This window comes from Dromiciops gliroides, chromosome 2 (genome assembly GCF_019393635.1).
Source record: "Dromiciops gliroides isolate mDroGli1 chromosome 2, mDroGli1.pri, whole genome shotgun sequence".
Classification (NCBI taxonomy): Eukaryota; Metazoa; Chordata; class Mammalia; order Microbiotheria; family Microbiotheriidae; genus Dromiciops; species Dromiciops gliroides.
Window position 1 is genome coordinate 616,944,977 of NC_057862.1, and position 17,470 is coordinate 616,962,446.

The window sequence follows — 17,470 nt, forward strand, 5'->3', positions numbered from 1 at the left end:
GTGTCACTTGAGCTGAGTCTTTTTTTAAAAAAAACAGTTGGGGCAGCTAGATGGCGCAGTGGATAGAGCACTGGCCTTGGAGTCAGGAGTACCTGAGTTCAAATCTGGCCTCAGACACTTAACACTTACTAGCTGTGTGACCCTGGACAAGTCACTTAACCCCAATTGCCTCACTAAAACAAAACAAAAAAACACAGTTAATGTGATGTGCTCAAGATAATATTGACAATATGGCTGAGACAGAATTTGTTTTTGTTTTTGTTTTTGTTTTCGCAGGGCAATGAGAGTTAAGTGACTTGCCTGGGGTCACCCAGCTGGTAAGTGTCAAGTGTCTGAGGCTGAATTTGAACTCAGATCTTCCCAAATCCAGGGACAGTGCTTTATCCACTGTGCCACCTAGCTGCCCCCTTGAGCTGAGTCTTAAAAGAAGTGAGAGATTCAGAGGTGGAGATGAAAAAGGAATGTGTTCATCACAGGTCCTTGGCACCCAACCACCCACTTGGTAACTCCCCCTTCTTGAACAAAAGATTCACCCAATTCCTACCTCTCTTTCAAACCTCCCAATTTCTTTTCTTTTCTTTTTTGCGGGGCAATGAGGGTTAAGTGACTTGCCCAGGGTCACACAGCTAGTTAGTGTCAAGTGTCTGAGGTCACATTTGAACTCAGGTCCTCCTGAATCCAGGGCTAGTGCTTTATCCACTGCGCCACCTAGCTGCCCCCCAAACCTCCCAATTTCTCTGGAGAGTACCACCATCCTTCCTAAGCCTCCTAAATTTGCATCCCCAGAAATGTCCTCCATTCTTCTCCCTCATCAAGTTAGCCCCCTTAGCTCATAGACTGCCTCTATAGCATCTTGCATGTGTTTGCTTCTCTCTATTCCTATCACATCATCCTAGCTCAGGCCCTCACCACCCTTACCTAGACTGTATGTAATAAGAGTCTCTCTCCTTCCAGGTTATCTCTGCTCTGCTTAATTTTCCATATACTGATCAACTTAATCTTCCTAAAATATTAGTTTGACAATGTCCTTCTCCTATTCACAAACCTTGCATGGACTCTAGGATAAAATACAGACTTCTGACACTGGCTTTTAACATCTTCCATAGTGATAATTCTCATTACCCACATTCACGTTTAAAATCTAACCAACTGCTCTAATAGATTTATCCCAGACTTTATATTTTGTCTCCTACCTCCAAGGCTTTGCTGGGGTCATTCCCTATGCCTGTGATTTTTCTTCTCTTCTCTAGTTATATTTAAAACTAAGTTCAAAAGTTACCTTCCCAGGGCAGCTAGGTGGCGCAGTGGATAAAGCACCAGCCCTGGAGTCAGGAGGACCTGAGTTCAAATCCGGCCTCAGACACTTAACACTTACTAGCTGTGTGACCCTGGGCAAGTCACTTAACCCCAATTGCCTCACCAAAAAAAAAAAAAAAGAAACAAAAGTTACCTTCCCCACATGACACCTTTCCTGATTACCTATATTTGGGGTGTTTTCCCAACAACCTGTCTTTACTTCGTTACAGGATTTCTAAGTCGTTTGGTTTAACCCCCTCATTTTATAGATGAATAAACTGAGGCCTAGGGAAGTCAAATGATTTGGTCCAGGTCACCCAGGTAATAAGAATCAGAGACAGGATTTAAATCTTCTGACTTCAGATGTAGTGCTCTTTCTTTTCCTCAGGGCCTCCACATTTTTATTTACTTTTTATGTATTCGTAAAGACTAATCTGTGCAGGAAGGGCAGCTAGGTGACACAGTGGATGGAGCACCCAGGACTGGAATCAGGAAGACTCATCCTCCTGAGTTCAAATCTGACCTCAGCCACTTAACAACTGTTTGACCCTGGGTGAGTAACTTAACCCTGTTTGCCTCAGTTTCCTCATCTATAAAATGAGCTGGAGAAGGAAATGGCAAACCACTCCAGTATATTTGCCAAGAAAACCAGAAATGGGGTCACAACTGAACAACAACAACAACAACAAAAGAGACTGAACAACAATCTGTGCTCATTGTTTTCCCACCCTCCCTGCAGAATGCAAAATCCTTGAGGGCAGGAACTGTGTTTTCTTTTCTTCATCAGCAAATTGATAGCACCTGGCTTTTGGGAAGCTCAAAACTCCAAACAACATTTCATGCATTTCCCCAACATTCCAGAGAGGTAAGGATGTGACTCACTTCAAGGAATCAAATGGAACGGAGCATAACAGGCATTTTTTAAATGCTTAGCAATCGAAAATGAATGCTGCAGAATCACAAAGAACAAGCTGGGGCCCCTAGAAATCACAGGAAAAGACACCTTCCAGAGATGGGGATGAGGGGTTGGAAAGAGGAGCCACTTGAATGGTGGATTGTGTATGTTAGCAGATGTTTCGGTTTTGCCGATTTTTTTTCTTTTAAAAAATTTCTTTGTTATATGGTATTGTTCTTTGGAAGGGGAGATGAGAAAGAAGACATATAAGTCAGTAGCTGCTATCTTCTATGTAGTAGTAGTGGTGGTTGTTGTCACTGTGGTTCGGTTTGGTTTTGACACTGGTACCAGCTACTATTTTTTCGTATCTTGGCCTCTTTGAGATGATCATACAAAATACGATCATGAAACACGATCATGAAAAAATCCTTGAGAGTTTTAAAAATTGCATTATGTAAACCAGATCTCTTCTGGTTTGCATGTAGTCAGCTCTAACTTCTTAACTTCATCTTCATAATGATATCGACGCTTCCTTACAAAGAATATTAGAAACCAAGGTGGCATAATCCAGATGTACTGGTCCTGCTATTATTGCTAAGGGGAACAAATAATAGTAAAACAATGGCAGATCTGTCCCATTTTGTATGTAATTGTTATTCTTCCGGTTCCATCTACAAATACTCTTTTAATGATCTAGCTCAGATATGTTTCATGCTAAACCCCTTGCAAGCTTATTTTCTCAACAGCCTGGTATTTTTTTAAATTTGAGGAAGCCACACTCTACAGATTCTCTCATTCTCTTCTGTAAAGTTTTATAAATGAGCTTTCACTCTAAACCAGGGAAGAAGATCAAGGATATTCTGGCAAAGGCAAATTTCTGAATTGTTTGGCTTCTTCAACGTGACTGTTTTATATCAGTTACATATCCCTAAGAAATAGTGATGGCCAGCCAATTCATCTTGTGCTATCTATTCTTCAGTTAACTCATTTAAACAAATATATCATAGTTGCAATGCCTGTGTCCTTCTCACCTCTAATTTGGTACTAATTATGAGCTTTATTCTAGCCAGTTGATGATCTGACTTCATTAAGCAAGTGATTCTGAAATAACTTCCATGTCAGTACCAAGTTATTTCTTACATGTTAGATGTAACCAATTTCATTTTTTTGTGTTGTTATTCAGTACTTGACACATCTGCTGCCTCCTAAGTCACTTCTTGGAGAAAGCCATGATAGACATGTGGAGGACTTTTGAGCAGTCTTTGATCTTGTTTACTTCTTGCTCTTGAACCCTTTTATCTAGTGTAATTTTCACCATCCTTCTTTGTACCCACATTCACATTGAAGTCAAAAGAGTAGAGGAATAAGATGTATTTGGAAGTTCTTGCCATATTGGATTTGAATTGGATTCCTCTACTTCTTCCTCTTCTTCAGATGCTGGTGCTTTAGTTGTAATTATCTTCAAAATGATCTGTCTCCAAATACTGATCATGAGCAATGTAAGACTGAAGGGGGCAGCTAGGTGGCGCAGTAGATAAAGCACTGGCTTTGGATTCAGGAGGACCTGAGTTCAAATCTAACCTCAGACACTTGACACTTACTAGCTGTGTGACCTTGGGAAAGTCACTTAACCCTCATTACCCTTCAAAAAAATAATAATAATAAATTAAAAAGACTGAAGGACCAGATATCCCAAGAAATTATGTTTCTTATTGCTTTTGGTGAACGCATGATGAAGTCAACTTAATTGCTTTATTTCTTCCTATTCTATGATCCCTCCTTATATTTTCTTTATGGCTCCTGATTCCATTTGTAGCAAAAATGTCCATAGAGGTATAGTTTGATTCCTGCAATAATATATCAACTCTGTCATTGGAACTATTCAACAGAGAAAATTAAGAGGTTGGGGAAGCACTAGAGATTTTCCATTTTTAATTGTTTTTTAGCTACATCTCATATCATGCCATAAATAAATTCAGAACCCGGCCAGCATAGGTTTAAACTGCTCAAGAGTTTGAAGCTATGGGGCAGCTATGTGAAACAATGGATAGAGCACCAGCCCTGGAGTCAGGAGGACCTGAGTTCAAATCTGGCCTCAGACACTTGACAACTTACTAGTTGTGTGACCCTGGGCAAGTCACTTAACCCCAATTGCCTCACCAAAATAAAAAAGAGTTTGAAGCTATAAGGCTGGGTAATGTGGAAGACTTCCTCCTGCATAGGTCAGAGACTGACATGAGACCCCTGGGTCGGTGATTTGAGAACAGTGCTACCTAATGGATAATTCTGATATCATACTCCCATGCTGGATAATTAATATAGTGACACATTGCCTTCCTGTATGATTAAGGAAGGCAATACAAAAGCCTGTTTGGGTTTATACTATTACAGTGTCCCGAGTCATATAATATATGCCAAAATGTCACATACATGTTCTTGAGCATCAAAATAACAATATCTCACATTTAGAGACAGCTAGGTGGTGCAGTGGATAAGAAGGCTGAGCCCAGAGTCAGGAAGATCTGATCTCAAATCTGGCCCTAGACACATTGATTATTCGACCTTGGGCAAGTTGCTTAACCTCTGTTTTCCTCAGTTTCCTCATCTGTAAAATGGGGGTAATAACAACACTTACTTCCCAGGATTGTTATGAGTATCAAATTAGATTAAGAAATCATTTCAATTTTCTTGATCTTTTTTCCCCCACTATATCGCACAATATCAATTAGGGATCCAAGAGGCCAGAAGATACTTGGACAATAGATCCTTGGAGAAGTACATTATGATGATAGGAATAGTTTACAGAATCAAAGTCACTAAGTTTGGACAACCCCAGGGGAGAGGAGAGAATAGAGAGAGGTAAAAAATGTTGTCTAGTCTATCAGGGACCTGTGATTTCATTGGCATGAGAACTCCTGCCACTTACACATCTCTAAGACTTTAGAGAGTTGCCTGACCCTCAGAGAGTTGTTACCTGGCTATCTTCACACAACCAGTAAGTGACAAAAGCAGGATCTGAACCCTGGTCTTCTTGACTCTAAGTTCAATATCCCATGATGCCTCACCAGAATGCTGTAAGTAAATGAAATAGAAAAAGAATAAACTGCTACTTCAACCTTCCTGCTACTTGATCAATTTGTGATACTGTAAAAGTAACTACTCCCCCAGTCATGTGGAAATAAAGTGCTCTAACAGCAGCTAACAATAGAGAGGGTGAATTTATATATGTTAGAAAAAAAATCTTTGCATGCAGACATATGTGTAAAGAATGTCTCTGTGTGAGTGCAAAGAATTTTTTTCATATGGCATTTTATAAGTATATACATACATAACATTTGTACTTATAAAAATACCATATGTAATGAAAGCTATGTGTAAATATTTATAAAAATACCTTCATCTAAGTAGGGCTGTAACATTTCATATTTTCAATAAATTCAAGTATAAAACTTGTATGTTAGTGCCAAATGGAACATATAGTTTGAAAAATGAACCCAGAGCAAAACTGTCAGGAGCCTAGTGTTAAATTCAGGTATCAGCCAAAGGAAACTGAAGCCGTTGTCATTTAAAGAAGGGAAACACCACTGGAGTCTTATCTTCATGAGCTGTTTTCCTTGTAAAATTTCTAGCATGAGTTCGGCATAGTTTCTCAGTTGACTTTCAACCTTATGGCCCTTTGAGGCTTTTTACACTCCACCCACAAATTTTATTTTTTTCAGAACAGTTGTCCCATTATTTTTCTTGTCACTGTGAGTTTGCAGCCCCGGTGGTTTGTTTTTGTTTTTGTTTTTTGTTTGTTTTTTTGTTTTTTTAAGGGCTCTGTCAATAGGTTTCAGGAGTACCTAGAAGAGTATCAGTTTTAACGATCGGAGGATAACCAGGTTGCTGCTGCCTAGGTTCCTCAGTGGATGTTTTCCCATACGATCTTGTGGGACAGAACGTCAGTCCAGTCTGAATGTGAGGTCAGGGACTGTCTTTAGCTTCTTTTTGTATCCCTAGTGCCTGGCACAATGTTAGGCGCTTGCTAAATGTTTAATTGAATTGATTGGTTTCCCTAGGGATCAAAGGGCTAGACCGTTCCAGCTCCCTTCTCTGGTCCTGTTTGCTCCCAAGTGCAGCCCCCAAACAGCCTGGACTGCTAACTCGGAATCACTACCCCTCACAGTCTAATTTGGCAGGCATAGATAAGGACTGAAAACCTTTCCCTTTCTTCTCCTCTATTCCTCGTCATCAGATAAGGAGAGGAGAGTCAGCTAAAGGAATTGCTGTGGTTATAAAGTTCACGAACTAAGATGGGTTGTTTCCTCTAGAGGCGGGGGTGGGAGTTTGTCTGTGTGTGTGTGTGTGTGGGGGGGGGGGATATAAGCAGCACTTTGCAAGTGATAGGAGGGCACAGGTGCTCCTGCTGCAATCGCTCCCCACACCCATAAAACCATCCACTTCAGACCAGCTGCAAAGCTTCTCTTTCCGGAATAATCATTCCCCACCAACAACCCCTCTCCCCCACCTCCGCAGCCCAGGGTGCAGGTGGGAGGGAGACTCTTCGTGCCTAAGGGGGTTACCGTACGGGAAGAGAACCCATTGATCCCAGGAGAGCAAATGCTTCCTCCTTAAAACCCACAAAGCAAGCAGGACAAAACATGCTCTTTGCTACTGCCCGGGCTCCACCGGCCCTAACCATGAGAAATCCACTTCTCCGGGTTTTCGTGCCTTCTCGGAGGGGAAGGCTCCAGAAATTGACAGAACTGGATTTCTACGCGGGAGCTAAACCTGGAGAGGGATGGGGGAGTGTATGGAAGGGAGGAAGGGAAGATGGATAGGCACGGAGCCAAGGTGGGGCGATGGTTTGGGTCTCCCTGGCATTGCGCCAGCGGGATCCTTGATGTCCAGCACACAGTTTTCCCTGGTAGGTTCACCAACCTCACTGGGAATCCACATGAAACAAACCGGCAGACTTGGTTTGCAGCGAGACTGGCAACCCGGGACCCTCTAAGAGGTGGCTTTTAAATAATAATGATAATAATCTGGCATTTCTTTAGAGATTTAAGGTTTGCAAAGCCATACATACATACGCACAGAGATACCAAAAGGGCAATCAGAGATGCATTTATTATCTTTGGAGACAGTCAGATCTACTCCCTGGGGACCACCCTTTAAACAAAGGTATCTCTAAGACGCGTACAGATAATCAGAGAGGAAAACTCTTGGAGGCTGGGGGCGGAGAAGGGAGAATTGTAGCTTCCCACCCCCCCCAACCCCCACCTCCCAGAGCTAGGTGCTTACATTCTAAAGGGATCCTCCGGCACCGCGTGGGACTAACAATGGAGCCCTATTGTTCTCCCGCAATGCGCCCTTTTCCGTATAAATAAACCAACTTCAGCTCCGAGACAAAACCTGCCAGCGCCCTCCCTACTCCTCGCCCAGGCTCAGGGTGGGGCGGCCACTTGACCCTGGCAGCGGCAGGACGCAGCCCAGGTGAAGTGGGCGTGGCTCTAAGGCTGCTTTCCCCAGCGCTCCTCCCATCTTCGTCTTGGTCCCTCCCCTTCTCGCTGCCTCCACCCATTTCAGGTTCTGTCCCCTGCGTTGGAGGCGAAGCTCCCTCATTCTCCCTCCCACCTTTTCCCTCTTGGCCTCAGCTAAAACGACTAGAGGGCTGCGCAGTCTGTCGTCCGCGCGGCTTGTGGGAGTGGGCGAGCCCCGCCAGCTTTGGAGGACGACGCGATAAACTCAGTGCCAACTGCCACCTTCCTGTACCTCCACCTTTCGCTCCGTGCCCGGCTCCTCGAGGGTGAAAGGAAGCGAGACAGCGGCACCGGTTCTCTATAGCAACTGCGGCTGCAAGCGAAGCAGCGAGCTCGGCTGCTCAGCCCGGGAGCAAGCCTCAGGGCTGGGGGCTGCCAGTCTCTAGGGGCCGCGGCAGCTGGGCGGGGCAGCCAGCTCCAGAAGCCGAGACCAGGAGCTCAGCCGGTGGCTGTGGATCACCAGGGACAGACAACTCGTAAGTTGTTTCCAAGCTCACCACCCTTTCCCCCCTATGTCCACGGGGATCAACAGCTGCGGTGTCGGGTTCCGACTGCCGCTTGGCTTGCCTAGGGGTGGGGGTGGGTGGGAGTGGGATTCTCTGGTTAAGAGGGTTGTGAGGCTCAAATCTGAGGGAGGAGAGCTGAAAAAAATTACATTAGCAAAAGGATCACAGTCTCCAGTGGCAGTAGAAGGACAGACACAAGGGGGCATAAAGCCGCCTGGAAGTGGGGGGTGGTGTTGAAGGCATTAAGCCAGAGAGCTATATGATTTATGCCCACCGGTTTTCAGGGTGCGGCTGCCTGGGTACAATGCACTCTCGCTGGGCTGGGGACAGAACCATTCTTGGATGCCCATTGTGTTCTCGGGTTTGGTAACAGCACCACACATGACTGTAGGGTTCTCTCTGGGCCAAGGGCACCGGGAAGAGAACTGCAGGCTCCCACTGTGCCCTGTGATCCAGGGTTGGCGTCGGCCCTACTGTAGCCTGCCTGAGAGAGAGGAGGGGAATTCAGATTGCTGCCCTAACCTGCTGGTCTGAGCGCTGAATTGCGCTTTTTTTGTTTTGTTTTGTTTTATTTGGGGGGGGGGGCAGTGAGGGTTAAGTGACTTGCCCAGGGTCACACAGCTAGTAAGTGTCAAGTGTCAGGTCACATTTGAACTCAGGTCCTCCTGAATCCAGGGCCAGTGCTTTAATCCACTGTTCCACCTAGCTGCCCTCAATTGTGTTTTTAAAACTGGTTTCTGAACAGCTGAAGCTATTTGAAAGACTCCCCCTCCCCCCAAAACTTCTAAGTGGCTTGTCTTAAAGGACCATCACTCAGATGGAGAGGGGAGTTGATCTAATAAGAGCCGTTTACTGAGGAGGGATTATTATACCGGCTCTCTTCTCCTCCATCCACTCCCCCTTCCTGCTTTGAGAGGCATGTGTTTCATCATAAAAATAGAAAGGAGCATATTTTTTTGGCAGGACGTCCTTCTTACTGCTCGGTACGGAAGGGGTCAGTTTAAAAATAAATACATACTTGAATGTTACATTACCTAACCAGACCAAGACTGTGACTTTAGGCTACAGTGTAAAGGGAGATCAAAGCCTAGAATACAGCTGTGTTGAAAGGCGCAAAACCCCCATACTCCCGGGCTATGCTGACAGCCAAGCCATTCCATTTGACTTTAAGACAAAGCAAAACAAGAAACAGTAAGTGAATGAATTAAAATGCTGCTCCAGCAGCAGCAAGAGCGCTGGCTAGAATCATGAAACCGTCAGGTCCTGATATGTTCGGGTGAACTGGATGCTTTTTGTGCACCCAAGAGGGGAGGGAGGTATTGGGAAGAGGGGACTAGGCAAATGTTAGCTCTAAGTAAGCGCTTAAAGCTCAGAGGTCTCTCCCGTCAGTGAAGAATTTTTTTGGGGGGTGCTATCTATAAAACAATCAGTGAGATCTCCTCCTTTTTAATAAGAGGAAGTCTTAACATCACAGGAAATCAAGGGCGGGCTGCTGGAGGTCCTGTAGCAAAGAATCGAGAAAAAGATTTCTTGTGCCTCAGAGATCCAGAGTAGTGGCTTGAAAGAAATAGACGTCTAACATTTATTTGTGAATGTTCTTTCATATTGCAGTCAGAGAAAAGGTCCTTCCCTTCCTCCTACAGTTTTGGAGGGGTCCATCAAGAAGTTAACAAGTATTGCTTAAGTATTTGTGAAGTATTTGGGATTCTGAGACAAAAAGCAACAAAAGAAATCCAATCTAGTGCCTCCCCTCAGGGGGTTTATGTTCTATGATGAAAAACATGTAGCCATGTTAGTAAACACAAATATATGTAAGTATAGAATATAGTCATTTAAGAGGCACTAGCAGCTGGGGAGCAGGGGTGCCGGAGAGAGAATATGTATTTGAGGAACTCAAGCAAAAAAGAATATTCAATTCCTCTATTTCAGACAGAGTGCTAGGCATTGGGGTGGGTCTTTCGTGGAAGGTGGTACTTAAGGTGATCTTTGAAAAGAGCTAGGAATTTCAAGCAGCAGAAGTGAGGGAGGCCCTACTGAACTCTCATTGCACTGGTAATTGGGATAGATTGTTGCTCTTGGGGTTTTTTTTTTGTTTGTCTTTGTTTTTAAGGGCTGTTCAGGCTTTTATTCAAATGTATAGATAATCAACTCTCTAAACACATTTTAAAAACCTAAAGATAAGATGGGAAAGCAATGTAATTTTTGGAACTGGCACATTAAAAAAAGAGAGAACATATAGTAGTTTCTTTATTATGTATCTTGACAAGTGTAGGTTTCCCAACAGGTCCCAACACTTGCTGAATCCAACCACTCAATTACAGGTTAATGTCTATCCTGAATTCAGAGGTTAGAACTTTCAAACAAAAAAAACGTCAGGATGGAGAATGAGTTTCTATTATTCCCAGGGTATAATTAACTTATTAACTTAAGTAGTAAGATATTAGTATAGAAACATATCTCATTCTACATACAACAGTCATAAGATTAATTCTGTCTCCTCCCCCCCCTTCAAAACAAAACTACCCTGATTATTGAAATTCTATTTCCCATCCTAGTTTAATTCAGAGAGAGTCAGCTAGACTGCTGTTCAAGGATTTGGGGAGGGTCTTTTTTTTAAAAATAGATTTACATGTGATACAGGATGAATAAATATCCAGTCTTTAAAAATCCTGTAGAAGGGTGTCACATAAGTTGAATTGCTCTATCTGCTATGCAGCCTTTTCTTTAATGTGGTATTTGGTTTTACATCCAATATGTTCCTAAAAGCAACTCTTATTGCTGACGAAGCCCATGGTGTTAGCCAGCCTTGCCTATAGAGTAGTTGTTTTAACTTCTCCAGAAGTTTTTACCAGACCACAGAACTTTCACAAGCTCATCTGACACTTGTCAGCCATGGCAGTGACGCAGTGGATGGCAGAGGGAAGACGGAGCAGGAGAAATCCAGGACCACTGTTCTGGATAGTATCTTCCATTGTAATTTAAATGATTGCTTAAGTCTGGTTTCATTTAGGCCTATCCCAATTTCTTTCTGGCCATCACTCAGTGGGCCTGTTACTGTTTTTTTTTTCAAGGAAGGAACAAGAATTTAAAACTATATTTAACTGTATTACTTAAAAAAAACCCCAAAACCATACAACTGCCTGAGGCCAGATTTGAACTGAGGTCCTCCTGAATCCAGGGCCGGAGCTCTATCCACTGCACCAGCTAGCTGCGCCACCAATTTTTTTTTAAATGTGTTTTTATTGTTTGTTTGTTTTTTTTGCAGGGCAATGAGGGTTAAGTGACTTGCCCAGGGTCACACAGCTAGTGTCAAGTGTCTGAGGCTGGATTTGAACTCAGGTCCTCTTGAATCCAAGGCCAGTGCTTTATCCCCCACCAATTTTTATAGGAAGCAAAGTGGGAGAGTGGAAAAGGTCAGAGTCTTGGGTTCAGATCACAGTTTTGCTGTGATGTTGGACTTAATTTCCTAATCCATAGAACAAAGGAAATTGGATTTGGTGACCTCTTATAGTCCCATCTCTAAATCTGTTATAATACTATGCTCTCTTTTGTTTTTCAAAGGTAGTTTCTAAGCACAATCAATAAGCATTTATTAAGGGTTTACTGGGTGGCTCAGAGGATAGAGCCCTGGACCTGGAGTCAGGAAGACCTGAGGTCAACACTATGTGTTGTGTGACCCTAAGCAAGTCACTTAACCTCTGTTTGCTTTAATCCACTGAAGATGGAATGGCAAACCATTCCCAGTATCTTTGCCAAGAAAACCCTGTGAACAGTATTGATGTGCTATATTCTATAGGTCACAGAGTTGGATATGACAACAACAATAATATGCCGAACTCTGACCTGAGCTCTGGGCTTACAAATAAAGGCAAAAACCAGTCCCTGCCCTCAAGGAGCTTACTTAAGAGTTAAGCTGCTGCTAAATCCTTTTAGTTAAATCCCATTTCGGGTTTTCTTGGAAAAGATACTGGAGTTGTTTACCATTTCCTTCTTCAGCTCATTTTACAGATGAGGAATTGAGGCAAACAGGGTGATGCGATTTACCCAGTGTCACACAGCTATTAAGTGTTTGAGGCCAGATTTGAACTCGGGAAGATGAATCTTCCTGATCCCAAAGCCAGTGCTCTATTCACTTTGCCACTTATTGGCCCTTATGGGGGTTTGCAATAAGACTAGAGGGAAATAAGGGATACCTATTAATACTGGTGCAGGTACAGTTATCTGTAGCAAAGTTATGGAAAGAAACCCTTGAGTTATGAACCCCTGAATTAGAACTCCACATTATTATGCCACATTATTATAGCTTTTGGCTATGAAGCGATTGCTCTCCTTGCCTTCACCAAGGGATAAATGAGAGTAATAGTTACCAGCCTTTAGGCAATGTGGTGTGGATTAGCTAGTTGGTGACTGTCAAGTACCATATAAGTGTCTTTCTTGTGGATGTGGGAAGCTTAGAATATGATGGGATGGGCCAAGACTAGAGAAAATGAAGAGCAGTAACAACGATGGATTTGGAAAGGGTGCCATGCCCACAACTAAGAACAAGGACATTTAGGGGAATTCTGCTGGAGATAGCATCTTAGTAGGGAAAACGAGGGGAAGTAGTTTTCTTGGAATAAAACAAACAAGACTGTTTAAAAGAGCTAGAAATAGCTCTTCTGCAGATGTTTCTGTCAGATGTCTGACTCCCAAGATAAAATGCAATACAAGGAAGAATGGAAGAAACTGACACACCGTTTTTTAGATATTACAATAGACAAATGCCACAAAACTGGCTAGATAAGAGGCTGGTGTGAAAGATAGAGGAAGAAGCCCTTTGGAACTCTGAGAACTAGGCTGGATCACCCAAGTGGCCTGTTCTGGCCACTGTTATCTTTGTTAAGGTTGTGATTAGCTGTAGGACTGTACCAAGGCAGGTCATGGTTATAGAGTGGAGTAACCATTTAAAAGTAGGCACGCTGCCTTTGGAAAGGAATGGAGAAATCAGTGGAGCTGTCCAGCCCCATTTGGATCCTTTAGTTCTTTCTATTGAGAGAGAGAGAGAGAGAGAGAGAGAGAGAGAGAGAGAGAGAGAGAGAGAGAGAGAGAGAGAATGAGAATTATTAGAAACAAACTTCACAATTTATTTGAATTAAAAAAATAATAATTAATTCTTGAACATTCCAACTGATGTTTCTTAGTACTGTGGATATTCCCTCCCTGGATGTGCATCAGAACTCATCATGCCTTTTTTTTCATCTTATGCAATTCTTTTCCATTGTCTTTTATAAGCCCCCATTACAAGGTCTAGACAACATGTTGTGGACTTTGGTGAGGCCATTTTACATTCCTTGGGTATCAGTGCAGCCCTTGGTCTGTCAATCTGTTACCTCTTCCTTTTGCAACACACCCAGCTCCTTTCATAATCATTCATTTCCTCATATCTTTATGTTAATTGTGTGTTTTTAGAAATACGCATCATTTATGTGTGCCCACTGTGCGTCTCTCCATTACTCTTTGAGTCATCCACAACTATGATTCTTCAGAGAATTCCAAGTTTTGCAATCATCCAGCATCATTTGCATTTTTTTTTTTAAAGGATGGACTTTTGTGCTAGAAAACAATTTTGTTGTGGTGGTGGTTCAGCAGTGTCTGACTCTCCATGACCCCATTTGGGATTTTCTTGGCAAAGATACTGGAGTGGTTTGCCATTTCCTTCTCCAGCTCATGTTTACAGAAAAGGAACTGAGATAAACAGGGCTAAGGGATTTTTGCCCAGGGTGGTCACACAGTTGTTAAGTTTCTGAGGCCAGATTTGAACTCAGGAAGTCTTCCTTACTTCTGGCTAGGCACTCTATCCAGTGCACCACCTAGCTACTCCTATAAAAAGCATCATTGAAAACGCTGCACAGTTTTCCCAAATGAAAGTTAGCCTACTCTTAACCTCCTGAATTCTGGCTCCAACTCCTTTTCTGTTTGAAATACCCATCTCGGGGGCAGCTAGGTGGCATAGTGGATAAAGCACCGGCCTTGGATTCAGGAGGACCTGAGATCAAATCCGGCCTCAGACACTTGACACTTACTAGCTGTGTGACCCTGGGCAAGTCACTTAACCCCAGTTGCCTCACCAAAATAAATAAATAAATAAACAAACAAACAAATAAATAAATAATAAACTAAACTAAAATACCCATCTCAGATATTTATAGATGAATTAATGCAATGGAATGACCATACTGTGGTATGTGAATAGTCTGGAAAAGAGGAATTTTTAATTCATTTGTTTATTCCCATAAAGATGGTAAGATCACATTCTTGAGTAAGCATGGCTCTCCTTGAGAACACCTAATAGTCTGGAGCCTTGATGTACCCACTATAGTATCATCTACAAATAGTAACATCTGGAGGGATGGCTGCACCATTCACAGGAAATCCTTCTCCTTGGACTGTTCCTTATGACAGTGGCAAACACCTTGGGCAGGCTTGAGTCTTCATATTTCATTTCTCAGACTATTACTGAAAAGAGTTTTTCCTGTGGTTCCATTGTTATCAGTGAATATTTTAAGAATTTTGCGTGTATCTGAGAAATTCTTTGTTGGAAGGGAAGCCTTTAAGACTTTATTTTGCCCTCCTAAGTCAATTTTTAAAAAATGTAATTAAGAAATATAGGGGACATCTGTGTTCTCTATAATATTAATTGGTTGGGTGAGGGGTTTTTTTTGGGGGGGTTGGTTTTTGTTGTTGTTGTTGTTGTTGTTGTTTTGCGGGGCAATGGAGGTTAAATGACTTGCCCAGGGTCACACAGCTAGTAAGTGTTAAGTGTTTGAGGTCGGATTTGAACTCAGGTACTCCTGAATCCAGGGCTGGTGCTTTATCCACTGCGCCACCTAGCTGCCCCTGGTTGGGTGAGTATTAAAGATATGGTCTGGTACCAAAAACAATTTGTAACCCTTCTCATCTCTTCCTCAAAGATACTTAATGATACATGTGTAGAACAATCTTTTCATAAGAAAACAATGGGAAAACCAGGTGGATAGTGGATAGATTGTTGGAATCAGGAAAGACCTGAGATAAAATACTGACTTGGACATTTACTAGCTGTGTGACCCTGGACAAATCACTTAATCTCATCTATAAAATGAGAGGGGTTGAACTCATTGATATCTGAGGTCCTGTCTAGCTCTGATCTATGATCCTATGAAAATTTGTGGAAAAGTAGGCCCCACAGCTAGTAAGTGTCAAGTGTCTGAGGCTGGATTTGAACTCAGGTCCTCCTGAATCCAGGGCCGGTGCTTCATCCACTGCACCTCCTAGCTGCCCTCTCATGTAATTTTTCTGTTCTTTTTCTATTTTCCCTTTTCTGATAAATCTTGCAAAACAACTTCCCAGAGCTACCAAAATTTTGCTGCCTTCAGGATAGATGTTCTCCGCATATATAGTAGTAGTCCAGCTGTTCTTTTGAACATCATCTTCTACACATCTGAGACTAAGGTGTTAGGGTCCAAATGGGGGTAGATCCATTGTCACTGATGAAAAAAGATGTCATCAAAACAGTAATAGATGGGTTTTCTTTTTCACTTTGCTGTTTTCTGGACAATTCATTTCATCTTTGAATGCTTTTGGGATGATGTGGCATATTGGGCCTCCCATGAAATTTTTTGTAGACTTATTTCCCCTGCTTTCTATTGTTGCGCAAGACGGTGTTGCTCATAATCTCCCACCACTGTTCCACAGTATTTCTTTTGTCCAGTCGTGTTCAACTCTTTGTGACACCATTTGGGCTTTTCTCGGCAAAGATACTGGAATGGTTTGCCATTTCCTTCTCCAACTCATTTTACAGATGAGGAACTGAGGCAAACAGGGTTAAATGACTTACCCAAGGTTACACAGCTAGTGTCTGAGGCTGGATTTGAATCAGGGCCTCCTGACTCCAGGCCTGGCGCTCTATCCACTTCACCACCTCGCTTCTGTAACTTAACTCTAGGTAGTCTAAATGTGAGATGATATCCAGTGGTCAGTGGGCTGGCACACTGTATGATAAATGAACCCTGCTAATACTGATATTCTCATAACTGAAATACAAAGACAGAAGAAAGTTGAAGTTAAATAAATAGGATAGCTCACCATTCTCTTGCAGAGACAAAGGAATCAATTTCATCCTGTACCTGAAGTCAATAAAAAACATCTTTTCATGAAAGTTGTTAATTATCTTGTCTTGGCATTGCTCACAATAATGAGCAAAAAGACAACCATAAAGATAATTGCAGCTTATCTGAAGAGGGGGAAATTCTATGACTAACCTGAAAACATTCTTCAAAGCAAGTCAATGCACCTGTTAATGTCAGTGACTTTAACACGAAAGTGGGCACAGGGGAGGATGGTGAGAATCATGTTGGAAAATGATGACTCAGACATGAGAAATAAGAAGCCAGAGAGTTGTGAACTATTCAGAACCTTCATCTCTCTTAAGAGATTTTGGAAGAGACTCAGAAAGCCCAGCCTTTATTGAACCAATGACTGGTTGCTGAAGTGAGTCCTAGCAAAATCAACTTGAAGGGGTGTGGGGGAAGGAAGTGGTGTCACACTGTTAACTAGTTGGAACAAAGGTCAAAATCATCATCCGATTATAAGGGGTAAACATGTGAGGCTACTTTGTACAATTGTAACACCTTCAACCTGACCTGTTCAAGTGAGCTGCTGATGCTAAAAAAATGAAAAATTTACAAAATATATTGACTTGAACATGATTTCCTGAATGTCTCTGATAAAAAGCAGTCCCAACAAGGATACCAAAAGTGAAAAGAAAGCACTATAGCTGGTAAATATTGATCTCATCAAGTGGAAACATATATAATATATATCTACAGGATGGGCCAAAAAGTCAAGAAGGGGTTTCGATATTTAATAACTCCTTTATTTTTTGTTTCTAATTTGCATGCCACAGCATCATATACAGTATAATATATATATATATATATATATATATATATATATCTCCAAGGTTTTCTTTTTAAAATTTATAAAGACAGATAAAGAAAAAAATAATTTTCAAAAAGGTATTAAAACATCAGACCCCTTCTATGACTTTTGGCCCATCCTTTATTATAATATGCATTATACTATTATATACTATATGTATTTTACATATACTATATCATTTTATGTACTGTAATAGTATGTATGCTATTATGTTGTATTATACATACTGGAGTATATGGGGTGTTCTGGGAAGAATAGCACCTCTGGTGTGACGGCCTGTCCAAGCCCTTTTC

At 42.1% G+C, this 17,470-nt stretch overlaps 1 protein-coding gene across 1 annotated transcript in view; it reads left to right on the forward strand.

The window, feature by feature from the left end:
• The first annotated feature begins 7,769 nt into the window (after nt 1–7,769).
• Nucleotides 7,770–17,470, forward strand: part of CDC42EP3 (CDC42 effector protein 3) — a 36,939-nt gene continuing 27,238 nt past the window's right edge. The window contains exon 1 of the mRNA XM_043990125.1: nt 7,770–8,189. The gene's annotated coding sequence lies outside the window, so the exon portion shown is untranslated. The remainder of the gene's footprint in view (nt 8,190–17,470) is intronic.